Below are 26,616 nucleotides of genomic sequence, written 5' to 3'. Positions count from 1 at the left end.
AGGAGGCCATTTAGTCAGCAGCAGCAGAAGTCCTGTGCCTGGACGCTCCAACAGCGGCCAGACACAAGCAGAAGCAGCAGAAGCAGCAGCAGCAGCACCACCTTTTGTTTTTTGGCTGCAGCAGCAGCAAGGCCCACAGGGCTGGCTAGCTGGCTAGCCAGCAAGCAGGTAGCAATGAAAGTAGGAATCTTTCTTTTTAACCCTGTAAGGGGGTGGTGCACTGTACCCGAAGATACTGCCATATCGGGTCAATGCATAGGGCGACGGAAGCAAGCTTCGAAATCGGCCCCCGTTCTCAAAAATCCATTTAATATATGGTCCCCAGATAGGGGACGTATCAGATATTAAACTGATAAGAACAGATACTACACTTGATCTTAGCCAAAAGGCCGAGAAGCGATAACCGTGAAAGGGGCGGGCCCAACAAGGTCCCCTTCATGGGCACTATCACTGCTTGCTGTCAGGGAGGCTGCCAGACAATTTTCCATGCACACTCTGGGCTGGGGGGCAGTCAACCACCAGTACACACAGCAGAACCTAAACCCATACCATTATTGCTAAGCAGCAAGACAGGGGCCCATTGCACTCCCACGGGGCCTTTTTAAATGCAATCCATAACCCGGATTTGCCAGGAACCCTTCTTACTCCTCCTACTTGCATGTGACACTGGGCTTAGGATCTGCATAGGAAACACACACACAAGCACACACCTACCTTTGTTGCCTGCAGATGCCTCCTTGGCTGTCCCCAAACGGTATCAAACCAACACCCACGGGAAGCTGTAAGCATAGAGGACATGCCTGCACCCCCATTGGACTTACCTGTGTGGTTAAACCCGGGTTATTTGACAACCTATGGCGGTGATGGTTCTGCTCAGGCAGAGCAGTGCTGATGCTCCTCATAAAGCTGTCGCTGCTGTGAAGGTTCTAGGTGACATCACAAATCCCTATGGTTACATACACAACAAAGCTGGGTTGTTGTTGTTTACACTCTGCAAGGCCTGTGGAAGTGAGTGACATCATAGCACTGTAGTTCTGAGGGTTCTAGATGGATGCAACAATCTCCTGTTGCTTCTATGAAGGCCATAATAGACGACATCACCAAACAGCTCCATAGTCACATACACAGCAAAGGAGAGATGTTGTTTACACCTAGTGATGTCAGTGGTATTGAGTGACATCACAGCACAGTGCTAAGGCTCCTGGCCTGGACACAGCAGCGGCTGCAATATCTCAACGGAGAATACGTTTATATATATGTGTGTGTGTGCGCGTATATATATATATATATATATATATATATATATATATATATATATTTCTCCGCCGAAATCACTTTTAAACCCATTTCCACCTTTTTTTCCCTTCTCTTCCTCTTACTTTTTTTTTCACGTTTTTTTTACGTTTTTCTCCTTTTCGCCTCTTTTCTGGGCGTATTATTCTTCTTTTTCTTCTTTTTTTTCGTCTAATGCATACCCCATCAGTGCAGCAATGCTTATTCAATACCGCCAGCAGATGGAGACACTGGGGGATAATTTTCTAAGGATTTATACTGATTTTTCCTGTCTGAATTTGTCGCACAGAAAGTTGCAGGCCAAATATGTGTGACATTTCTGCGACTTTAGCTTCTAGAGCATTTTTACAACATTATACATAGGTGCTGAATACATAAAAAGCGACTGTTCAGCGACAGACAAGTCGCATCGGCTGAAAGTAGGCCAGAATGTCAGTCCATGTTGGAGCAGGTTTAGATACAGTCTAAAGTATAGATCTCAAAGTCTGTGCACAGAATTTAGCAAGGGCCTCGCACCTTCTGATGCATCAGGTAGGTGCACAATAGCATAGCCTAACCCTCTGTACTTTGGTCTATATTGATGCGGGACATAGACAGCCAGCTGATGACCAATCCATTAGTGCAATGGATGGCTGGAAGCATTTGTCTTTGCCTTTGCAATACCACAGAAGCAATGCATGGTCAATGTACAGCAATGACACACCTGTGTGAACAGCCAGGAGACCCCCCCCCCATGTTATGTTACATAGTTACATAGTTAGTACGGTCGAAAAAAGACATATGTCCATCAAGTTCAACCAGGGAATTAAGGGGTAGGGGTGTGGCGCGATATTGGGGAAGGGATGAGATTTTATATTTCTTCATAAGCATTAATCTTATTTTGTCAATTAGGAACATTCAGCACCCACCCGCTATCAAGGCAGCTGCCTATCATGTCATGCCCTACCTGCACAGGTGTGCTGGCTACTCAAATGATCCAATTAAGGAGGCCATTTAGTCAGCAGCAGCAGAAGTCCTGTGCCTGGACGCTCCAACAGCGGCCAGACACAAGCAGAAGCAGCAGAAGCAGCAGCAGCAGCACCACCTTTTGTTTTTTGGCTGCAGCAGCAGCAAGGCCCACAGGGCTGGCTAGCTGGCTAGCCAGCAAGCAGGTAGCAATGAAAGTAGGAATCTTTCTTTTTAACCCTGTAAGGGGGTGGTGCACTGTACCCGAAGATACTGCCATATCGGGTCAATGCATAGGGCGACGGAAGCAAGCTTCGAAATCGGCCCCCGTTCTCAAAAATCCATTTAATATATGGTCCCCAGATAGGGGACGTATCAGATATTAAACTGATAAGAACAGATACTACACTTGATCTTAGCCAAAAGGCCGAGAAGCGATAACCGTGAAAGGGCGGGCCCAACAAGGTCCCCTTCATGGGCACTATCACTGCTTGCTGTCAGGGAGGCTGCCAGACAATTTTCCATGCACACTCTGGGCTGGGGGGCAGTCAACCACCAGTACACACAGCAGAACCTAAACCCATACCATTATTGCTAAGCAGCAAGACAGGGGCCCATTGCACTCCCACGGGGCCTTTTTAAATGCAATCCATAACCCGGATTTGCCAGGAACCCTTCTTACTCCTCCTACTTGCATGTGACACTGGGCTTAGGATCTGCATAGGAAACACACACACAAGCACACACCTACCTTTGTTGCCTGCAGATGCCTCCTTGGCTGTCCCCAAACGGTATCAAACCAACACCCACGGGAAGCTGTAAGCATAGAGGACATGCCTGCACCCCATTGGACTTACCTGTGTGGGTTAAACCCGGGTTATTTGACAACCTATGGCGGTGATGGTTCTGCTCAGGCAGAGCAGTGCTGATGCTCCTCATAAAGCTGTCGCTGCTGTGAAGGTTCTAGGTGACATCACAAATCCCTATGGTTACATACACAACAAAGCTGGGTTGTTGTTGTTTACACTCTGCAAGGCCTGTGGAAGTGAGTGACATCATAGCACTGTAGTTCTGAGGGTTCTAGATGGATGCAACAATCTCCTGTTGCTTCTATGAAGGCCATAATAGACGACATCACCAAACAGCTCCATAGTCACATACACAGCAAAGGAGAGATGTTGTTTACACCTAGTGATGTCAGTGGTATTGAGTGACATCACAGCACAGTGCTAAGGCTCCTGGGCCTGGACACAGCAGCGGCTGCAATATCTCAACGGAGAATACGTTTATATATATGTGTGTGTGTGCGCGTATATATATATATATATATATATATATATATATATATATATATATTTCTCCGCCGAAATCACTTTTAAACCCATTTCCACCTTTTTTTTCCCTTCTCTTCCTCTTACTTTTTTTTCACGTTTTTTTACGTTTTTCTCCTTTTCGCCTCTTTTCTGGGCGTATTATTCTTCTTTTTCTTCTTTTTTTTCGTCTAATGCATACCCCATCAGTGCAGCAATGCTTATTCAATACCGCCAGCAGATGGAGACACTGGGGGATAATTTTCTAAGGATTTATACTGATTTTTCCTGTCTGAATTTGTCGCACAGAAAGTTGCAGGCCAAATATGTGTGACATTTCTGCGACTTTAGCTTCTAGAGCATTTTTACAACATTATACATAGGTGCTGAATACATAAAAAGCGACTGTTCAGCGACAGACAAGTCGCATCGGCTGAAAGTAGGCCAGAATGTCAGTCCATGTTGGAGCAGGTTTAGATACAGTCTAAAGTATAGATCTCAAAGTCTGTGCACAGAATTTAGCAAGGCCTCGCACCTTCTGATGCATCAGGTAGGTGCACAATAGCATAGCCTAACCCTCTGTACTTTGGTCTATATTGATGCGGGACATAGACAGCCAGCTGATGACCAATCCATTAGTGCAATGGATGGCTGGAAGCATTTGTCTTTGCCTTTGCAATACCACAGAAGCAATGCATGGTCAATGTACAGCAATGACACACCTGTGTGAACAGCCAGGAGACCCCCCCCCCATGTTATGTTACATAGTTACATAGTTAGTACGGTCGAAAAAAAGACATATGTCCATCAAGTTCAACCAGGGAATTAAGGGGTAGGGGTGTGGCGCGATATTGGGGAAGGGATGAGATTTTATATTTCTTCATAAGCATTAATCTTATTTTGTCAATTAGGAACATTCAGCACCCACCCGCTATCAAGGCAGCTGCCTATCATGTCATGCCCTACCTGCACAGGTGTGCTGGCTACTCAAATGATCCAATTAAGGAGGCCATTTAGTCAGCAGCAGCAGAAGTCCTGTGCCTGGACGCTCCAACAGCGGCCAGACACAAGCAGAAGCAGCAGAAGCAGCAGCAGCAGCACCACCTTTTGTTTTTTGGCTGCAGCAGCAGCAAGGCCCACAGGGCTGGCTAGCTGGCTAGCCAGCAAGCAGGTAGCAATGAAAGTAGGAATCTTTCTTTTTAACCCTGTAAGGGGGTGGTGCACTGTACCCGAAGATACTGCCATATCGGGTCAATGCATAGGGCGACGGAAGCAAAGCTTCGAAATCGGCCCCCGTTCTCAAAAATCCATTTAATATATGGTCCCCAGATAGGGGACGTATCAGATATTAAACTGATAAGAACAGATACTACACTTGATCTTAGCCAAAAGGCCGAGAAGCGATAACCGTGAAAGGGGCGGGCCCAACAAGGTCCCCTTCATGGGCACTATCACTGCTTGCTGTCAGGGAGGCTGCCAGACAATTTTCCATGCACACTCTGGGCTGGGGGGCAGTCAACCACCAGTACACACAGCAGAACCTAAACCCATACCATTATTGCTAAGCAGCAAGACAGGGGCCCATTGCACTCCCACGGGGCCTTTTTAAATGCAATCCATAACCCGGATTTGCCAGGAACCCTTCTTACTCCTCCTACTTGCATGTGACACTGGGCTTAGGATCTGCATAGGAAACACACACACAAGCACACACCTACCTTTGTTGCCTGCAGATGCCTCCTTGGCTGTCCCCAAACGGTATCAAACCAACACCCACGGGAAGCTGTAAGCATAGAGGACATGCCTGCACCCCATTGGACTTACCTGTGTGGGTTAAACCCGGGTTATTTGACAACCTATGGCGGTGATGGTTCTGCTCAGGCAGAGCAGTGCTGATGCTCCTCATAAAGCTGTCGCTGCTGTGAAGGTTCTAGGTGACATCACAAATCCCTATGGTTACATACACAACAAAGCTGGGTTGTTGTTGTTTACACTCTGCAAGGCCTGTGGAAGTGAGTGACATCATAGCACTGTAGTTCTGAGGGTTCTAGATGGATGCAACAATCTCCTGTTGCTTCTATGAAGGCCATAATAGACGACATCACCAAACAGCTCCATAGTCACATACACAGCAAAGGAGAGATGTTGTTTACACCTAGTGATGTCAGTGGTATTGAGTGACATCACAGCACAGTGCTAAGGCTCCTGGGCCTGGACACAGCAGCGGCTGCAATATCTCAACGGAGAATACGTTTATATATATGTGTGTGTGTGCGCGTATATATATATATATATATATATATATATATATATATATATATATTTCTCCGCCGAAATCACTTTTAAACCCATTTCCACCTTTTTTTCCCTTCTCTTCCTCTTACTTTTTTTTCACGTTTTTTTACGTTTTTCTCCTTTTCGCCTCTTTTCTGGGCGTATTATTCTTCTTTTTCTTCTTTTTTTTCGTCTAATGCATACCCCATCAGTGCAGCAATGCTTATTCAATACCGCCAGCAGATGGAGACACTGGGGGATAATTTTCTAAGGATTTATACTGATTTTTCCTGTCTGAATTTGTCGCACAGAAAGTTGCAGGCCAAATATGTGTGACATTTCTGCGACTTTAGCTTCTAGAGCATTTTTACAACATTATACATAGGTGCTGAATACATAAAAAGCGACTGTTCAGCGACAGACAAGTCGCATCGGCTGAAAGTAGGCCAGAATGTCAGTCCATGTTGGAGCAGGTTTAGATACAGTCTAAAGTATAGATCTCAAAGTCTGTGCACAGAATTTAGCAAGGGCCTCGCACCTTCTGATGCATCAGGTAGGTGCACAATAGCATAGCCTAACCCTCTGTACTTTGGTCTATATTGATGCGGGACATAGACAGCCAGCTGATGACCAATCCATTAGTGCAATGGATGGCTGGAAGCATTTGTCTTTGCCTTTGCAATACCACAGAAGCAATGCATGGTCAATGTACAGCAATGACACACCTGTGTGAACAGCCAGGAGACCCCCCCCCCCCATGTTATGTTACATAGTTACATAGTTAGTACGGTCGAAAAAAGACATATGTCCATCAAGTTCAACCAGGGAATTAAGGGGTAGGGGTGTGGCGCGATATTGGGGAAGGGATGAGATTTTATATTTCTTCATAAGCATTAATCTTATTTTGTCAATTAGGAACATTCAGCACCCACCCGCTATCAATGCAGCTGCCTATCATGTCATGCCCTACCTGCACAGGTGTGCTGGCTACTCAAATGATCCAATTAAGGAGGCCATTTAGTCAGCAGCAGCAGAAGTCCTGTGCCTGGACGCTCCAACAGCGGCCAGACACAAGCAGAAGCAGCAGAAGCAGCAGCAGCAGCACCACCTTTTGTTTTTTGGCTGCAGCAGCAGCAAGGCCCACAGGGCTGGCTAGCTGGCTAGCCAGCAAGCAGGTAGCAATGAAAGTAGGAATCTTTCTTTTTAACCCTGTAAGGGGGTGGTGCACTGTACCCGAAGATACTGCCATATCGGGTCAATGCATAGGGCGACGGAAGCAAGCTTCGAAATCGGCCCCCGTTCTCAAAAATCCATTTAATATATGGTCCCCAGATAGGGGACGTATCAGATATTAAACTGATAAGAACAGATACTACACTTGATCTTAGCCAAAAGGCCGAGAAGCGATAACCGTGAAAGGGGCGGGCCCAACAAGGTCCCCTTCATGGGCACTATCACTGCTTGCTGTCAGGGAGGCTGCCAGACAATTTTCCATGCACACTCTGGGCTGGGGGGCAGTCAACCACCAGTACACACAGCAGAACCTAAACCCATACCATTATTGCTAAGCAGCAAGACAGGGGCCCATTGCACTCCCACGGGGCCTTTTTAAATGCAATCCATAACCCGGATTTGCCAGGAACCCTTCTTACTCCTCCTACTTGCATGTGACACTGGGCTTAGGATCTGCATAGGAAACACACACACAAGCACACACCTACCTTTGTTGCCTGCAGATGCCTCCTTGGCTGTCCCCAAACGGTATCAAACCAACACCCACGGGAAGCTGTAAGCATAGAGGACATGCCTGCACCCCATTGGACTTACCTGTGTGGGTTAAACCCGGGTTATTTGACAACCTATGGCGGTGATGGTTCTGCTCAGGCAGAGCAGTGCTGATGCTCCTCATAAAGCTGTCGCTGCTGTGAAGGTTCTAGGTGACATCACAAATCCCTATGGTTACATACACAACAAAGCTGGGTTGTTGTTGTTTACACTCTGCAAGGCCTGTGGAAGTGAGTGACATCATAGCACTGTAGTTCTGAGGGTTCTAGATGGATGCAACAATCTCCTGTTGCTTCTATGAAGGCCATAATAGACGACATCACCAAACAGCTCCATAGTCACATACACAGCAAAGGAGAGATGTTGTTTACACCTAGTGATGTCAGTGGTATTGAGTGACATCACAGCACAGTGCTAAGGCTCCTGGGCCTGGACACAGCAGCGGCTGCAATATCTCAACGGAGAATACGTTTATATATATGTGTGTGTGTGCGCGTATATATATATATATATATATATATATATATATATATATATATTTCTCCGCCGAAATCACTTTTAAACCCATTTCCACCTTTTTTTCCCTTCTCTTCCTCTTACTTTTTTTTCACGTTTTTTTACGTTTTTCTCCTTTTCGCCTCTTTTCTGGGCGTATTATTCTTCTTTTTCTTCTTTTTTTTCGTCTAATGCATACCCCATCAGTGCAGCAATGCTTATTCAATACCGCCAGCAGATGGAGACACTGGGGGATAATTTTCTAAGGATTTATACTGATTTTTCCTGTCTGAATTTGTCGCACAGAAAGTTGCAGGCCAAATATGTGTGACATTTCTGCGACTTTAGCTTCTAGAGCATTTTTACAACATTATACATAGGTGCTGAATACATAAAAAGCGACTGTTCAGCGACAGACAAGTCGCATCGGCTGAAAGTAGGCCAGAATGTCAGTCCATGTTGGAGCAGGTTTAGATACAGTCTAAAGTATAGATCTCAAAGTCTGTGCACAGAATTTAGCAAGGGCCTCGCACCTTCTGATGCATCAGGTAGGTGCACAATAGCATAGCCTAACCCTCTGTACTTTGGTCTATATTGATGCGGGACATAGACAGCCAGCTGATGACCAATCCATTAGTGCAATGGATGGCTGGAAGCATTTGTCTTTGCCTTTGCAATACCACAGAAGCAATGCATGGTCAATGTACAGCAATGACACACCTGTGTGAACAGCCAGGAGACCCCCCCCCCATGTTATGTTACATAGTTACATAGTTAGTACGGTCGAAAAAAGACATATGTCCATCAAGTTCAACCAGGGAATTAAGGGGTAGGGGTGTGGCGCGATATTGGGGAAGGGATGAGATTTTATATTTCTTCATAAGCATTAATCTTATTTTGTCAATTAGGAACATTCAGCACCCACCCGCTATCAAGGCAGCTGCCTATCATGTCATGCCCTACCTGCACAGGTGTGCTGGCTACTCAAATGATCCAATTAAGGAGGCCATTTAGTCAGCAGCAGCAGAAGTCCTGTGCCTGGACGCTCCAACAGCGGCCAGACACAAGCAGAAGCAGCAGAAGCAGCAGCAGCAGCACCACCTTTTGTTTTTTGGCTGCAGCAGCAGCAAGGCCCACAGGGCTGGCTAGCTGGCTAGCCAGCAAGCAGGTAGCAATGAAAGTAGGAATCTTTCTTTTTAACCCTGTAAGGGGGTGGTGCACTGTACCCGAAGATACTGCCATATCGGGTCAATGCATAGGGCGACGGAAGCAAGCTTCGAAATCGGCCCCCGTTCTCAAAAATCCATTTAATATATGGTCCCCAGATAGGGGACGTATCAGATATTAAACTGATAAGAACAGATACTACACTTGATCTTAGCCAAAAGGCCGAGAAGCGATAACCGTGAAAGGGGCGGGCCCAACAAGGTCCCCTTCATGGGCACTATCACTGCTTGCTGTCAGGGAGGCTGCCAGACAATTTTCCATGCACACTCTGGGCTGGGGGGCAGTCAACCACCAGTACACACAGCAGAACCTAAACCCATACCATTATTGCTAAGCAGCAAGACAGGGGCCCATTGCACTCCCACGGGGCCTTTTTAAATGCAATCCATAACCCGGATTTGCCAGGAACCCTTCTTACTCCTCCTACTTGCATGTGACACTGGGCTTAGGATCTGCATAGGAAACACACACACAAGCACACACCTACCTTTGTTGCCTGCAGATGCCTCCTTGGCTGTCCCCAAACGGTATCAAACCAACACCCACGGGAAGCTGTAAGCATAGAGGACATGCCTGCACCCCATTGGACTTACCTGTGTGGGTTAAACCTGGGTTATTTGACAACCTATGGCGGTGATGGTTCTGCTCAGGCAGAGCAGTGCTGATGCTCCTCATAAAGCTGTCGCTGCTGTGAAGGTTCTAGGTGACATCACAAATCCCTATGGTTACATACACAACAAAGCTGGGTTGTTGTTGTTTACACTCTGCAAGGCCTGTGGAAGTGAGTGACATCATAGCACTGTAGTTCTGAGGGTTCTAGATGGATGCAACAATCTCCTGTTGCTTCTATGAAGGCCATAATAGACGACATCACCAAACAGCTCCATAGTCACATACACAGCAAAGGAGAGATGTTGTTTACACCTAGTGATGTCAGTGGTATTGAGTGACATCACAGCACAGTGCTAAGGCTCCTGGGCCTGGACACAGCAGCGGCTGCAATATCTCAACGGAGAATACGTTTATATATATGTGTGTGTGTGCGCGTATATATATATATATATATATATATATATATATATATATATATATTTCTCCGCCGAAATCACTTTTAAACCCATTTCCACCTTTTTTTCCCTTCTCTTCCTCTTACTTTTTTTTCACGTTTTTTTACGTTTTTCTCCTTTTCGCCTCTTTTCTGGGCGTATTATTCTTCTTTTTCTTCTTTTTTTTCGTCTAATGCATACCCCATCAGTGCAGCAATGCTTATTCAATACCGCCAGCAGATGGAGACACTGGGGGATAATTTTCTAAGGATTTATACTGATTTTTCCTGTCTGAATTTGTCGCACAGAAAGTTGCAGGCCAAATATGTGTGACATTTCTGCGACTTTAGCTTCTAGAGCATTTTTACAACATTATACATAGGTGCTGAATACATAAAAAGCGACTGTTCAGCGACAGACAAGTCGCATCGGCTGAAAGTAGGCCAGAATGTCAGTCCATGTTGGAGCAGGTTTAGATACAGTCTAAAGTATAGATCTCAAAGTCTGTGCACAGAATTTAGCAAGGGCCTCGCACCTTCTGATGCATCAGGTAGGTGCACAATAGCATAGCCTAACCCTCTGTACTTTGGTCTATATTGATGCGGGACATAGACAGCCAGCTGATGACCAATCCATTAGTGCAATGGATGGCTGGAAGCATTTGTCTTTGCCTTTGCAATACCACAGAAGCAATGCATGGTCAATGTACAGCAATGACACACCTGTGTGAACAGCCAGGAGACCCCCCCCCCATGTTATGTTACATAGTTACATAGTTAGTACGGTCGAAAAAAGACATATGTCCATCAAGTTCAACCAGGGAATTAAGGGGTAGGGGTGTGGCGCGATATTGGGGAAGGGATGAGATTTTATATTTCTTCATAAGCATTAATCTTATTTTGTCAATTAGGAACATTCAGCACCCACCCGCTATCAAGGCAGCTGCCTATCATGTCATGCCCTACCTGCACAGGTGTGCTGGCTACTCAAATGATCCAATTAAGGAGGCCATTTAGTCAGCAGCAGCAGAAGTCCTGTGCCTGGACGCTCCAACAGCGGCCAGACACAAGCAGAAGCAGCAGAAGCAGCAGCAGCAGCACCACCTTTTGTTTTTTGGCTGCAGCAGCAGCAAGGCCCACAGGGCTGGCTAGCTGGCTAGCCAGCAAGCAGGTAGCAATGAAAGTAGGAATCTTTCTTTTTAACCCTGTAAGGGGGTGGTGCACTGTACCCGAAGATACTGCCATATCGGGTCAATGCATAGGGCGACGGAAGCAAGCTTCGAAATCGGCCCCCGTTCTCAAAAATCCATTTAATATATGGTCCCCAGATAGGGGACGTATCAGATATTAAACTGATAAGAACAGATACTACACTTGATCTTAGCCAAAAGGCCGAGAAGCGATAACCGTGAAAGGGGCGGGCCCAACAAGGTCCCCTTCATGGGCACTATCACTGCTTGCTGTCAGGGAGGCTGCCAGACAATTTTCCATGCACACTCTGGGCTGGGGGGCAGTCAACCACCAGTACACACAGCAGAACCTAAACCCATACCATTATTGCTAAGCAGCAAGACAGGGGCCCATTGCACTCCCACGGGGCCTTTTTAAATGCAATCCATAACCCGGATTTGCCAGGAACCCTTCTTACTCCTCCTACTTGCATGTGACACTGGGCTTAGGATCTGCATAGGAAACACACACACAAGCACACACCTACCTTTGTTGCCTGCAGATGCCTCCTTGGCTGTCCCCAAACGGTATCAAACCAACACCCACGGGAAGCTGTAAGCATAGAGGACATGCCTGCACCCCATTGGACTTACCTGTGTGGGTTAAACCCGGGTTATTTGACAACCTATGGCGGTGATGGTTCTGCTCAGGCAGAGCAGTGCTGATGCTCCTCATAAAGCTGTCGCTGCTGTGAAGGTTCTAGGTGACATCACAAATCCCTATGGTTACATACACAACAAAGCTGGGTTGTTGTTGTTTACACTCTGCAAGGCCTGTGGAAGTGAGTGACATCATAGCACTGTAGTTCTGAGGGTTCTAGATGGATGCAACAATCTCCTGTTGCTTCTATGAAGGCCATAATAGACGACATCACCAAACAGCTCCATAGTCACATACACAGCAAAGGAGAGATGTTGTTTACACCTAGTGATGTCAGTGGTATTGAGTGACATCACAGCACAGTGCTAAGGCTCCTGGGCCTGGACACAGCAGCGGCTGCAATATCTCAACGGAGAATACGTTTATATATATGTGTGTGTGTGCGCGTATATATATATATATATATATATATATATATATATATATATATTTCTCCGCCGAAATCACTTTTAAACCCATTTCCACCTTTTTTTCCCTTCTCTTCCTCTTACTTTTTTTTCACGTTTTTTTACGTTTTTCTCCTTTTCGCCTCTTTTCTGGGCGTATTATTCTTCTTTTTCTTCTTTTTTTTCGTCTAATGCATACCCCATCAGTGCAGCAATGCTTATTCAATACCGCCAGCAGATGGAGACACTGGGGGATAATTTTCTAAGGATTTATACTGATTTTTCCTGTCTGAATTTGTCGCACAGAAAGTTGCAGGCCAAATATGTGTGACATTTCTGCGACTTTAGCTTCTAGAGCATTTTTACAACATTATACATAGGTGCTGAATACATAAAAAGCGACTGTTCAGCGACAGACAAGTCGCATCGGCTGAAAGTAGGCCAGAATGTCAGTCCATGTTGGAGCAGGTTTAGATACAGTCTAAAGTATAGATCTCAAAGTCTGTGCACAGAATTTAGCAAGGGCCTCGCACCTTCTGATGCATCAGGTAGGTGCACAATAGCATAGCCTAACCCTCTGTACTTTGGTCTATATTGATGCGGGACATAGACAGCCAGCTGATGACCAATCCATTAGTGCAATGGATGGCTGGAAGCATTTGTCTTTGCCTTTGCAATACCACAGAAGCAATGCATGGTCAATGTACAGCAATGACACACCTGTGTGAACAGCCAGGAGACCCCCCCCCCATGTTATGTTACATAGTTACATAGTTAGTACGGTCGAAAAAAGACATATGTCCATCAAGTTCAACCAGGGAATTAAGGGGTAGGGGTGTGGCGCGATATTGGGGAAGGGATGAGATTTTATATTTCTTCATAAGCATTAATCTTATTTTGTCAATTAGGAACATTCAGCACCCACCCGCTATCAAGGCAGCTGCCTATCATGTCATGCCCTACCTGCACAGGTGTGCTGGCTACTCAAATGATCCAATTAAGGAGGCCATTTAGTCAGCAGCAGCAGAAGTCCTGTGCCTGGACGCTCCAACAGCGGCCAGACACAAGCAGAAGCAGCAGAAGCAGCAGCAGCAGCACCACCTTTTGTTTTTTGGCTGCAGCAGCAGCAAGGCCCACAGGGCTGGCTAGCTGGCTAGCCAGCAAGCAGGTAGCAATGAAAGTAGGAATCTTTCTTTTTAACCCTGTAAGGGGGTGGTGCACTGTACCCGAAGATACTGCCATATCGGGTCAATGCATAGGGCGACGGAAGCAAGCTTCGAAATCGGCCCCCGTTCTCAAAAATCCATTTAATATATGGTCCCCAGATAGGGGACGTATCAGATATTAAACTGATAAGAACAGATACTACACTTGATCTTAGCCAAAAGGCCGAGAAGCGATAACCGTGAAAGGGGCGGGCCCAACAAGGTCCCCTTCATGGGCACTATCACTGCTTGCTGTCAGGGAGGCTGCCAGACAATTTTCCATGCACACTCTGGGCTGGGGGGCAGTCAACCACCAGTACACACAGCAGAACCTAAACCCATACCATTATTGCTAAGCAGCAAGACAGGGGCCCATTGCACTCCCACGGGGCCTTTTTAAATGCAATCCATAACCCGGATTTGCCAGGAACCCTTCTTACTCCTCCTACTTGCATGTGACACTGGGCTTAGGATCTGCATAGGAAACACACACACAAGCACACACCTACCTTTGTTGCCTGCAGATGCCTCCTTGGCTGTCCCCAAACGGTATCAAACCAACACCCACGGGAAGCTGTAAGCATAGAGGACATGCCTGCACCCCATTGGACTTACCTGTGTGGGTTAAACCCGGGTTATTTGACAACCTATGGCGGTGATGGTTCTGCTCAGGCAGAGCAGTGCTGATGCTCCTCATAAAGCTGTCGCTGCTGTGAAGGTTCTAGGTGACATCACAAATCCCTATGGTTACATACACAACAAAGCTGGGTTGTTGTTGTTTACACTCTGCAAGGCCTGTGGAAGTGAGTGACATCATAGCACTGTAGTTCTGAGGGTTCTAGATGGATGCAACAATCTCCTGTTGCTTCTATGAAGGCCATAATAGACGACATCACCAAACAGCTCCATAGTCACATACACAGCAAAGGAGAGATGTTGTTTACACCTAGTGATGTCAGTGGTATTGAGTGACATCACAGCACAGTGCTAAGGCTCCTGGGCCTGGACACAGCAGCGGCTGCAATATCTCAACGGAGAATACGTTTATATATATGTGTGTGTGTGCGCGTATATATATATATATATATATATATATATATATATATATATATATTTCTCCGCCGAAATCACTTTTAAACCCATTTCCACCTTTTTTTCCCTTCTCTTCCTCTTACTTTTTTTTCACGTTTTTTTACGTTTTTCTCCTTTTCGCCTCTTTTCTGGGCGTATTATTCTTCTTTTTCTTCTTTTTTTTCGTCTAATGCATACCCCATCAGTGCAGCAATGCTTATTCAATACCGCCAGCAGATGGAGACACTGGGGGATAATTTTCTAAGGATTTATACTGATTTTTCCTGTCTGAATTTGTCGCACAGAAAGTTGCAGGCCAAATATGTGTGACATTTCTGCGACTTTAGCTTCTAGAGCATTTTTACAACATTATACATAGGTGCTGAATACATAAAAAGCGACTGTTCAGCGACAGACAAGTCGCATCGGCTGAAAGTAGGCCAGAATGTCAGTCCATGTTGGAGCAGGTTTAGATACAGTCTAAAGTATAGATCTCAAAGTCTGTGCACAGAATTTAGCAAGGGCCTCGCACCTTCTGATGCATCAGGTAGGTGCACAATAGCATAGCCTAACCCTCTGTACTTTGGTCTATATTGATGCGGGACATAGACAGCCAGCTGATGACCAATCCATTAGTGCAATGGATGGCTGGAAGCATTTGTCTTTGCCTTTGCAATACCACAGAAGCAATGCATGGTCAATGTACAGCAATGACACACCTGTGTGAACAGCCAGGAGACCCCCCCCCCATGTTATGTTACATAGTTACATAGTTAGTACGGTCGAAAAAAGACATATGTCCATCAAGTTCAACCAGGGAATTAAGGGGTAGGGGTGTGGCGCGATATTGGGGAAGGGATGAGATTTTATATTTCTTCATAAGCATTAATCTTATTTTGTCAATTAGGAACATTCAGCACCCACCCGCTATCAAGGCAGCTGCCTATCATGTCATGCCCTACCTGCACAGGTGTGCTGGCTACTCAAATGATCCAATTAAGGAGGCCATTTAGTCAGCAGCAGCAGAAGTCCTGTGCCTGGACGCTCCAACAGCGGCCAGACACAAGCAGAAGCAGCAGAAGCAGCAGCAGCAGCACCACCTTTTGTTTTTTGGCTGCAGCAGCAGCAAGGCCCACAGGGCTGGCTAGCTGGCTAGCCAGCAAGCAGGTAGCAATGAAAGTAGGAATCTTTCTTTTTAACCCTGTAAGGGGGTGGTGCACTGTACCCGAAGATACTGCCATATCGGGTCAATGCATAGGGCGACGGAAGCAAGCTTCGAAATCGGCCCCCGTTCTCAAAAATCCATTTAATATATGGTCCCCAGATAGGGGACGTATCAGATATTAAACTGATAAGAACAGATACTACACTTGATCTTAGCCAAAAGGCCGAGAAGCGATAACCGTGAAAGGGGCGGGCCCAACAAGGTCCCCTTCATGGGCACTATCACTGCTTGCTGTCAGGGAGGCTGCCAGACAATTTTCCATGCACACTCTGGGCTGGGGGGCAGTCAACCACCAGTACACACAGCAGAACCTAAACCCATACCATTATTGCTAAGCAGCAAGACAGGGGCCCATTGCACTCCCACGGGGCCTTTTTAAATGCAATCCATAACCCGGATTTGCCAGGAACCCTTCTTACTCCTCCTACTTGCATGTGACACTGGGCTTAGGATCTGCATAGGAAACACACACACAAGCACACACCTACCTTTGTTGCCTGCAGATGCCTCCTTGGCTGTCCCCAAACGGTATCAAACCAACACCCACGGGAAGCTGTAAGCATAGAGGACATGCCTGCACCCCATTGGACTTACCTGTGTGGGTTAAACCCGGGTTATTTGACAACCTATGGCGGTGATGGTTCTGCTCAGGCAGAGCAGTGCTGATGCTCCTCATAAAGCTGTCGCTGCTGTGAAGGTTCTAGGTGACATCACAAATCCCTATGGTTACATACACAACAAAGCTGGGTTGTTGTTGTTTACACTCTGCAAGGCCTGTGGAAGTGAGTGACATCATAGCACTGTAGTTCTGAGGGTTCTAGATGGATGCAACAATCTCCTGTTGCTTCTATGAAGGCCATAATAGACGACATCACCAAACAGCTCCATAGTCACATACACAGCAAAGGAGAGATGTTGTTTACACCTAGTGATGTCAGTGGTATTGAGTGACATCACAGCACAGTGCTAAGGCTCCTGGGCCTGGACACAGCAGCGGCTGCAATATCTCAACGGAGAATACGTTTATATATATGTGTGTGTGTGCGCGTATATATATATATATATATATATATATATATATATATATATATATATATATATATTTCTCCGCCGAAATCACTTTTAAACCCATTTCCACCTTTTTTTCCCTTCTCTTCCTCTTACTTTTTTTTCACGTTTTTTTACGTTTTTCTCCTTTTCGCCTCTTTTCTGGGCGTATTATTCTTCTTTTTCTTCTTTTTTTTCGTCTAATGCATACCCCATCAGTGCAGCAATGCTTATTCAATACCGCCAGCAGATGGAGACACTGGGGGATAATTTTCTAAGGATTTATACTGATTTTTCCTGTCTGAATTTGTCGCACAGAAAGTTGCAGGCCAAATATGTGTGACATTTCTGCGACTTTAGCTTCTAGAGCATTTTTACAACATTATACATAGGTGCTGAATACATAAAAAGCGACTGTTCAGCGACAGACAAGTCGCATCGGCTGAAAGTAGGCCAGAATGTCAGTCCATGTTGGAGCAGGTTTAGATACAGTCTAAAGTATAGATCTCAAAGTCTGTGCACAGAATTTAGCAAGGGCCTCGCACCTTCTGATGCATCAGGTAGGTGCACAATAGCATAGCCTAACCCTCTGTACTTTGGTCTATATTGATGCGGGACATAGACAGCCAGCTGATGACCAATCCATTAGTGCAATGGATGGCTGGAAGCATTTGTCTTTGCCTTTGCAATACCACAGAAGCAATGCATGGTCAATGTACAGCAATGACACACCTGTGTGAACAGCCAGGAGACCCCCCCCCATGTTATGTTACATAGTTACATAGTTAGTACGGTCGAAAAAAGACATATGTCCATCAAGTTCAACCAGGGAATTAAGGGGTAGGGGTGTGGCGCGATATTGGGGAAGGGATGAGATTTTATATTTCTTCATAAGCATTAATCTTATTTTGTCAATTAGGAACATTCAGCACCCACCCGCTATCAAGGCAGCTGCCTATCATGTCATGCCCTACCTGCACAGGTGTGCTGGCTACTCAAATGATCCAATTAAGGAGGCCATTTAGTCAGCAGCAGCAGAAGTCCTGTGCCTGGACGCTCCAACAGCGGCCAGACACAAGCAGAAGCAGCAGAAGCAGCAGCAGCAGCACCACCTTTTGTTTTTTGGCTGCAGCAGCAGCAAGGCCCACAGGGCTGGCTAGCTGGCTAGCCAGCAAGCAGGTAGCAATGAAAGTAGGAATCTTTCTTTTTAACCCTGTAAGGGGGTGGTGCACTGTACCCGAAGATACTGCCATATCGGGTCAATGCATAGGGCGACGGAAGCAAGCTTCGAAATCGGCCCCCGTTCTCAAAAATCCATTTAATATATGGTCCCCAGATAGGGGACGTATCAGATATTAAACTGATAAGAACAGATACTACACTTGATCTTAGCCAAAAGGCCGAGAAGCGATAACCGTGAAAGGGGCGGGCCCAACAAGGTCCCCTTCATGGGCACTATCACTGCTTGCTGTCAGGGAGGCTGCCAGACAATTTTCCATGCACACTCTGGGCTGGGGGGCAGTCAACCACCAGTACACACAGCAGAACCTAAACCCATACCATTATTGCTAAGCAGCAAGACAGGGGCCCATTGCACTCCCACGGGGCCTTTTTAAATGCAATCCATAACCCGGATTTGCCAGGAACCCTTCTTACTCCTCCTACTTGCATGTGACACTGGGCTTAGGATCTGCATAGGAAACACACACACAAGCACACACCTACCTTTGTTGCCTGCAGATGCCTCCTTGGCTGTCCCCAAACGGTATCAAACCAACACCCACGGGAAGCTGTAAGCATAGAGGACATGCCTGCACCCCATTGGACTTACCTGTGTGGGTTAAACCCGGGTTATTTGACAACCTATGGCGGTGATGGTTCTGCTCAGGCAGAGCAGTGCTGATGCTCCTCATAAAGCTGTCGCTGCTGTGAAGGTTCTAGGTGACATCACAAATCCCTATGGTTACATACACAACAAAGCTGGGTTGTTGTTGTTTACACTCTGCAAGGCCTGTGGAAGTGAGTGACATCATAGCACTGTAGTTCTGAGGGTTCTAGATGGATGCAACAATCTCCTGTTGCTTCTATGAAGGCCATAATAGACGACATCACCAAACAGCTCCATAGTCACATACACAGCAAAGGAGAGATGTTGTTTACACCTAGTGATGTCAGTGGTATTGAGTGACATCACAGCACAGTGCTAAGGCTCCTGGGCCTGGACACAGCAGCGGCTGCAATATCTCAACGGAGAATACGTTTATATATATGTGTGTGTGTGCGCGTATATATATATATATATATATATATATATATATATATATATATATATATATTTCTCCGCCGAAATCACTTTTAAACCCATTTCCACCTTTTTTTCCCTTCTCTTCCTCTTACTTTTTTTTCACGTTTTTTTACGTTTTTCTCCTTTTCGCCTCTTTTCTGGGCGTATTATTCTTCTTTTTCTTCTTTTTTTTCGTCTAATGCATACCCCATCAGTGCAGCAATGCTTATTCAATACCGCCAGCAGATGGAGACACTGGGGGATAATTTTCTAAGGATTTATACTGATTTTTCCTGTCTGAATTTGTCGCACAGAAAGTTGCAGGCCAAATATGTGTGACATTTCTGCGACTTTAGCTTCTAGAGCATTTTTACAACATTATACATAGGTGCTGAATACATAAAAAGCGACTGTTCAGCGACAGACAAGTCGCATCGGCTGAAAGTAGGCCAGAATGTCAGTCCATGTTGGAGCAGGTTTAGATACAGTCTAAAGTATAGATCTCAAAGTCTGTGCACAGAATTTAGCAAGGGCCTCGCACCTTCTGATGCATCAGGTAGGTGCACAATAGCATAGCCTAACCCTCTGTACTTTGGTCTATATTGATGCGGGACATAGACAGCCAGCTGATGACCAATCCATTAGTGCAATGGATGGCTGGAAGCATTTGTCTTTGCCTTTGCAATACCACAGAAGCAATGCATGGTCAATGTACAGCAATGACACACCTGTGTGAACAGCCAGGAGACCCCCCCCCCCATGTTATGTTACATAGTTACATAGTTAGTACGGTCGAAAAAAGACATATGTCCATCAAGTTCAACCAGGGAATTAAGGGGTAGGGGTGTGGCGCGATATTGGGGAAGGGATGAGATTTTATATTTCTTCATAAGCATTAATCTTATTTTGTCAATTAGGAACATTCAGCACCCACCCGCTATCAAGGCAGCTGCCTATCATGTCATGCCCTACCTGCACAGGTGTGCTGGCTACTCAAATGATCCAATTAAGGAGGCCATTTAGTCAGCAGCAGCAGAAGTCCTGTGCCTGGACGCTCCAACAGCGGCCAGACACAAGCAGAAGCAGCAGAAGCAGCAGCAGCAGCACCACCTTTTGTTTTTTGGCTGCAGCAGCAGCAAGGCCCACAGGGCTGGCTAGCTGGCTAGCCAGCAAGCAGGTAGCAATGAAAGTAGGAATCTTTCTTTTTAACCCTGTAAGGGGGTGGTGCACTGTACCCGAAGATACTGCCATATCGGGTCAATGCATAGGGCGACGGAAGCAAGCTTCGAAATCGGCCCCCGTTCTCAAAAATCCATTTAATATATGGTCCCCAGATAGGGGACGTATCAGATATTAAACTGATAAGAACAGATACTACACTTGATCTTAGCCAAAAGGCCGAGAAGCGATAACCGTGAAAGGGGCGGGCCCAACAAGGTCCCCTTCATGGGCACTATCACTGCTTGCTGTCAGGGAGGCTGCCAGACAATTTTCCATGCACACTCTGGGCTGGGGGGCAGTCAACCACCAGTACACACAGCAGAACCTAAACCCATACCATTATTGCTAAGCAGCAAGACAGGGGCCCATTGCACTCCCACGGGGCCTTTTTAAATGCAATCCATAACCCGGATTTGCCAGGAACCCTTCTTACTCCTCCTACTTGCATGTGACACTGGGCTTAGGATCTGCATAGGAAACACACACACAAGCACACACCTACCTTTGTTGCCTGCAGATGCCTCCTTGGCTGTCCCCAAACGGTATCAAACCAACACCCACGGGAAGCTGTAAGCATAGAGGACATGCCTGCACCCCATTGGACTTACCTGTGTGGGTTAAACCCGGGTTATTTGACAACCTATGGCGGTGATGGTTCTGCTCAGGCAGAGCAGTGCTGATGCTCCTCATAAAGCTGTCGCTGCTGTGAAGGTTCTAGGTGACATCACAAATCCCTATGGTTACATACACAACAAAGCTGGGTTGTTGTTGTTTACACTCTGCAAGGCCTGTGGAAGTGAGTGACATCATAGCACTGTAGTTCTGAGGGTTCTAGATGGATGCAACAATCTCCTGTTGCTTCTATGAAGGCCATAATAGACGACATCACCAAACAGCTCCATAGTCACATACACAGCAAAGGAGAGATGTTGTTTACACCTAGTGATGTCAGTGGTATTGAGTGACATCACAGCACAGTGCTAAGGCTCCTGGGCCTGGACACAGCAGCGGCTGCAATATCTCAACGGAGAATACGTTTATATATATGTGTGTGTGTGCGCGTATATATATATATATATATATATATATATATATATATATATATATATTTCTCCGCCGAAATCACTTTTAAACCCATTCCACCTTTTTTTCCCTTCTCTTCCTCTTACTTTTTTTTCACGTTTTTTTACGTTTTTCTCCTTTTCGCCTCTTTTCTGGGCGTATTATTCTTCTTTTTCTTCTTTTTTTTCGTCTAATGCATACCCCATCAGTGCAGCAATGCTTATTCAATACCGCCAGCAGATGGAGACACTGGGGGATAATTTTCTAAGGATTTATACTGATTTTTCCTGTCTGAATTTGTCGCACAGAAAGTTGCAGGCCAAATATGTGTGACATTTCTGCGACTTTAGCTTCTAGAGCATTTTTACAACATTATACATAGGTGCTGAATACATAAAAAGCGACTGTTCAGCGACAGACAAGTCGCATCGGCTGAAAGTAGGCCAGAATGTCAGTCCATGTTGGAGCAGGTTTAGATACAGTCTAAAGTATAGATCTCAAAGTCTGTGCACAGAATTTAGCAAGGGCCTCGCACCTTCTGATGCATCAGGTAGGTGCACAATAGCATAGCCTAACCCTCTGTACTTTGGTCTATATTGATGCGGGACATAGACAGCCAGCTGATGACCAATCCATTAGTGCAATGGATGGCTGGAAGCATTTGTCTTTGCCTTTGCAATACCACAGAAGCAATGCATGGTCAATGTACAGCAATGACACACCTGTGTGAACAGCCAGGAGACCCCCCCCCCATGTTATGTTACATAGTTACATAGTTAGTACGGTCGAAAAAAGACATATGTCCATCAAGTTCAACCAGGGAATTAAGGGGTAGGGGTGTGGCGCGATATTGGGGAAGGGATGAGATTTTATATTTCTTCATAAGCATTAATCTTATTTTGTCAATTAGGAACATTCAGCACCCACCCGCTATCAAGGCAGCTGCCTATCATGTCATGCCCTACCTGCACAGGTGTGCTGGCTACTCAAATGATCCAATTAAGGAGGCCATTTAGTCAGCAGCAGCAGAAGTCCTGTGCCTGGACGCTCCAACAGCGGCCAGACACAAGCAGAAGCAGCAGAAGCAGCAGCAGCAGCACCACCTTTTGTTTTTTGGCTGCAGCAGCAGCAAGGCCCACAGGGCTGGCTAGCTGGCTAGCCAGCAAGCAGGTAGCAATGAAAGTAGGAATCTTTCTTTTTAACCCTGTAAGGGGGTGGTGCACTGTACCCGAAGATACTGCCATATCGGGTCAATGCATAGGGCGACGGAAGCAAGCTTCGAAATCGGCCCCCGTTCTCAAAAATCCATTTAATATATGGTCCCCAGATAGGGGACGTATCAGATATTAAACTGATAAGAACAGATACTACACTTGATCTTAGCCAAAAGGCCGAGAAGCGATAACCGTGAAAGGGGCGGGCCCCAACAAGGTCCCCTTCATGGGCACTATCACTGCTTGCTGTCAGGGAGGCTGCCAGACAATTTTCCATGCACACTCTGGGCTGGGGGGCAGTCAACCACCAGTACACACAGCAGAACCTAAACCCATACCATTATTGCTAAGCAGCAAGACAGGGGCCCATTGCACTCCCACGGGGCCTTTTTAAATGCAATCCATAACCCGGATTTGCCAGGAACCCTTCTTACTCCTCCTACTTGCATGTGACACTGGGCTTAGGATCTGCATAGGAAACACACACACAAGCACACACCTACCTTTGTTGCCTGCAGATGCCTCCTTGGCTGTCCCCAAACGGTATCAAACCAACACCCACGGGAAGCTGTAAGCATAGAGGACATGCCTGCACCCCATTGGACTTACCTGTGTGGGTTAAACCCGGGTTATTTGACAACCTATGGCGGTGATGGTTCTGCTCAGGCAGAGCAGTGCTGATGCTCCTCATAAAGCTGTCGCTGCTGTGAAGGTTCTAGGTGACATCACAAATCCCTATGGTTACATACACAACAAAGCTGGGTTGTTGTTGTTTACACTCTGCAAGGCCTGTGGAAGTGAGTGACATCATAGCACTGTAGTTCTGAGGGTTCTAGATGGATGCAACAATCTCCTGTTGCTTCTATGAAGGCCATAATAGACGACATCACCAAACAGCTCCATAGTCACATACACAGCAAAGGAGAGATGTTGTTTACACCTAGTGATGTCAGTGGTATTGAGTGACATCACAGCACAGTGCTAAGGCTCCTGGGCCTGGACACAGCAGCGGCTGCAATATCTCAACGGAGAATACGTTTATATATATGTGTGTGTGTGCGCGTATATATATATATATATATATATATATATATATATATATATATATATATTTCTCCGCCGAAATCACTTTTAAACCCATTTCCACCTTTTTTTCCCTTCTCTTCCTCTTACTTTTTTTTCACGTTTTTTTACGTTTTTCTCCTTTTCGCCTCTTTTCTGGGCGTATTATTCTTCTTTTTCTTCTTTTTTTTCGTCTAATGCATACCCCATCAGTGCAGCAATGCTTATTCAATACCGCCAGCAGATGGAGACACTGGGGGATAATTTTCTAAGGATTTATACTGATTTTTCCTGTCTGAATTTGTCGCACAGAAAGTTGCAGGCCAAATATGTGTGACATTTCTGCGACTTTAGCTTCTAGAGCATTTTTACAACATTATACATAGGTGCTGAATACATAAAAAGCGACTGTTCAGCGACAGACAAGTCGCATCGGCTGAAAGTAGGCCAGAATGTCAGTCCATGTTGGAGCAGGTTTAGATACAGTCTAAAGTATAGATCTCAAAGTCTGTGCACAGAATTTAGCAAGGGCCTCGCACCTTCTGATGCATCAGGTAGGTGCACAATAGCATAGCCTAACCCTCTGTACTTTGGTCTATATTGATGCGGGACATAGACAGCCAGCTGATGACCAATCCATTAGTGCAATGGATGGCTGGAAGCATTTGTCTTTGCCTTTGCAATACCACAGAAGCAATGCATGGTCAATGTACAGCAATGACACACCTGTGTGAACAGCCAGGAGACCCCCCCCCCATGTTATGTTACATAGTTACATAGTTAGTACGGTCGAAAAAAGACATATGTCCATCAAGTTCAACCAGGGAATTAAGGGGTAGGGGTGTGGCGCGATATTGGGGAAGGGATGAGATTTTATATTTCTTCATAAGCATTAATCTTATTTTGTCAATTAGGAACATTCAGCACCCACCCGCTATCAAGGCAGCTGCCTATCATGTCATGCCCTACCTGCACAGGTGTGCTGGCTACTCAAATGATCCAATTAAGGAGGCCATTTAGTCAGCAGCAGCAGAAGTCCTGTGCCTGGACGCTCCAACAGCGGCCAGACACAAGCAGAAGCAGCAGAAGCAGCAGCAGCAGCACCACCTTTTGTTTTTTGGCTGCAGCAGCAGCAAGGCCCACAGGGCTGGCTAGCTGGCTAGCCAGCAAGCAGGTAGCAATGAAAGTAGGAATCTTTCTTTTTAACCCTGTAAGGGGGTGGTGCACTGTACCCGAAGATACTGCCATATCGGGTCAATGCATAGGGCGACGGAAGCAAGCTTCGAAATCGGCCCCCGTTCTCAAAAATCCATTTAATATATGGTCCCCAGATAGGGGACGTATCAGATATTAAACTGATAAGAACAGATACTACACTTGATCTTAGCCAAAAGGCCGAGAAGCGATAACCGTGAAAGGGGCGGGCCCAACAAGGTCCCCTTCATGGGCACTATCACTGCTTGCTGTCAGGGAGGCTGCCAGACAATTTTCCATGCACACTCTGGGCTGGGGGGCAGTCAACCACCAGTACACACAGCAGAACCTAAACCCATACCATTATTGCTAAGCAGCAAGACAGGGGCCCATTGCACTCCCACGGGGCCTTTTTAAATGCAATCCATAACCCGGATTTGCCAGGAACCCTTCTTACTCCTCCTACTTGCATGTGACACTGGGCTTAGGATCTGCATAGGAAACACACACACAAGCACACACCTACCTTTGTTGCCTGCAGATGCCTCCTTGGCTGTCCCCAAACGGTATCAAACCAACACCCACGGGAAGCTGTAAGCATAGAGGACATGCCTGCACCCCATTGGACTTACCTGTGTGGGTTAAACCCGGGTTATTTGACAACCTATGGCGGTGATGGTTCTGCTCAGGCAGAGCAGTGCTGATGCTCCTCATAAAGCTGTCGCTGCTGTGAAGGTTCTAGGTGACATCACAAATCCCTATGGTTACATACACAACAAAGCTGGGTTGTTGTTGTTTACACTCTGCAAGGCCTGTGGAAGTGAGTGACATCATAGCACTGTAGTTCTGAGGGTTCTAGATGGATGCAACAATCTCCTGTTGCTTCTATGAAGGCCATAATAGACGACATCACCAAACAGCTCCATAGTCACATACACAGCAAAGGAGAGATGTTGTTTACACCTAGTGATGTCAGTGGTATTGAGTGACATCACAGCACAGTGCTAAGGCTCCTGGGCCTGGACACAGCAGCGGCTGCAATATCTCAACGGAGAATACGTTTATATATATGTGTGTGTGTGCGCGTATATATATATATATATATATATATATATATATATTTCTCCGCCGAAATCACTTTTAAACCCATTTCCACCTTTTTTTCCCTTCTCTTCCTCTTACTTTTTTTTCACGTTTTTTTACGTTTTTCTCCTTTTCGCCTCTTTTCTGGGCGTATTATTCTTCTTTTTCTTCTTTTTTTTCGTCTAATGCATACCCCATCAGTGCAGCAATGCTTATTCAATACCGCCAGCAGATGGAGACACTGGGGGATAATTTTCTAAGGATTTATACTGATTTTTCCTGTCTGAATTTGTCGCAA

General features: G+C 46.0%; 12 non-coding genes across 12 annotated transcripts; all 12 read right to left on the bottom strand.

Moving 5' to 3' along the window:
- Positions 1–210: 210 nt before the first annotated feature.
- Positions 211–401, bottom strand: LOC130327106 (U2 spliceosomal RNA). The gene has a single exon (XR_008871600.1). It is a non-coding gene; the product is annotated as a U2 spliceosomal RNA (small nuclear RNA).
- A 2,085-nt stretch (positions 402–2,486) lies between these two features.
- LOC130327105 (U2 spliceosomal RNA) lies at positions 2,487–2,677 on the bottom strand. The gene has a single exon (XR_008871599.1). It is a non-coding gene; the product is annotated as a U2 spliceosomal RNA (small nuclear RNA).
- Positions 2,678–4,761: 2,084 nt separating this feature from the next.
- Positions 4,762–4,953, bottom strand: LOC130327107 (U2 spliceosomal RNA). Its single transcript, XR_008871601.1, has one exon. It is a non-coding gene; the product is annotated as a U2 spliceosomal RNA (small nuclear RNA).
- A 2,086-nt stretch (positions 4,954–7,039) lies between these two features.
- LOC130327104 (U2 spliceosomal RNA) lies at positions 7,040–7,230 on the bottom strand. The gene has a single exon (XR_008871598.1). It is a non-coding gene; the product is annotated as a U2 spliceosomal RNA (small nuclear RNA).
- A 2,082-nt stretch (positions 7,231–9,312) lies between these two features.
- Positions 9,313–9,503, bottom strand: LOC130327103 (U2 spliceosomal RNA). The gene has a single exon (XR_008871597.1). It is a non-coding gene; the product is annotated as a U2 spliceosomal RNA (small nuclear RNA).
- Positions 9,504–11,587: 2,084 nt separating this feature from the next.
- LOC130327102 (U2 spliceosomal RNA) lies at positions 11,588–11,778 on the bottom strand. The gene has a single exon (XR_008871596.1). It is a non-coding gene; the product is annotated as a U2 spliceosomal RNA (small nuclear RNA).
- Positions 11,779–13,860: 2,082 nt separating this feature from the next.
- LOC130327100 (U2 spliceosomal RNA) lies at positions 13,861–14,051 on the bottom strand. Its single transcript, XR_008871595.1, has one exon. It is a non-coding gene; the product is annotated as a U2 spliceosomal RNA (small nuclear RNA).
- A 2,084-nt stretch (positions 14,052–16,135) lies between these two features.
- Positions 16,136–16,326, bottom strand: LOC130327111 (U2 spliceosomal RNA). Its single transcript, XR_008871605.1, has one exon. It is a non-coding gene; the product is annotated as a U2 spliceosomal RNA (small nuclear RNA).
- A 2,093-nt stretch (positions 16,327–18,419) lies between these two features.
- On the bottom strand, positions 18,420–18,610 carry LOC130327110 (U2 spliceosomal RNA). The gene has a single exon (XR_008871604.1). It is a non-coding gene; the product is annotated as a U2 spliceosomal RNA (small nuclear RNA).
- Positions 18,611–20,701: 2,091 nt separating this feature from the next.
- LOC130327109 (U2 spliceosomal RNA) lies at positions 20,702–20,892 on the bottom strand. Its single transcript, XR_008871603.1, has one exon. It is a non-coding gene; the product is annotated as a U2 spliceosomal RNA (small nuclear RNA).
- Positions 20,893–22,977: 2,085 nt separating this feature from the next.
- Positions 22,978–23,168, bottom strand: LOC130327108 (U2 spliceosomal RNA). Its single transcript, XR_008871602.1, has one exon. It is a non-coding gene; the product is annotated as a U2 spliceosomal RNA (small nuclear RNA).
- Positions 23,169–25,257: 2,089 nt separating this feature from the next.
- LOC130327099 (U2 spliceosomal RNA) lies at positions 25,258–25,448 on the bottom strand. Its single transcript, XR_008871594.1, has one exon. It is a non-coding gene; the product is annotated as a U2 spliceosomal RNA (small nuclear RNA).
- Positions 25,449–26,616: the final 1,168 nt, after the last annotated feature.

The sequence above is a fragment of the Hyla sarda genome, unplaced genomic scaffold (assembly GCF_029499605.1).
Source record: "Hyla sarda isolate aHylSar1 unplaced genomic scaffold, aHylSar1.hap1 scaffold_2919, whole genome shotgun sequence".
NCBI classification, from domain to species: Eukaryota; Metazoa; Chordata; class Amphibia; order Anura; family Hylidae; genus Hyla; species Hyla sarda.
Note: the sequence above shows the minus strand (reverse complement) of the source record. Positions and strands in the feature narration are given on the sequence as shown.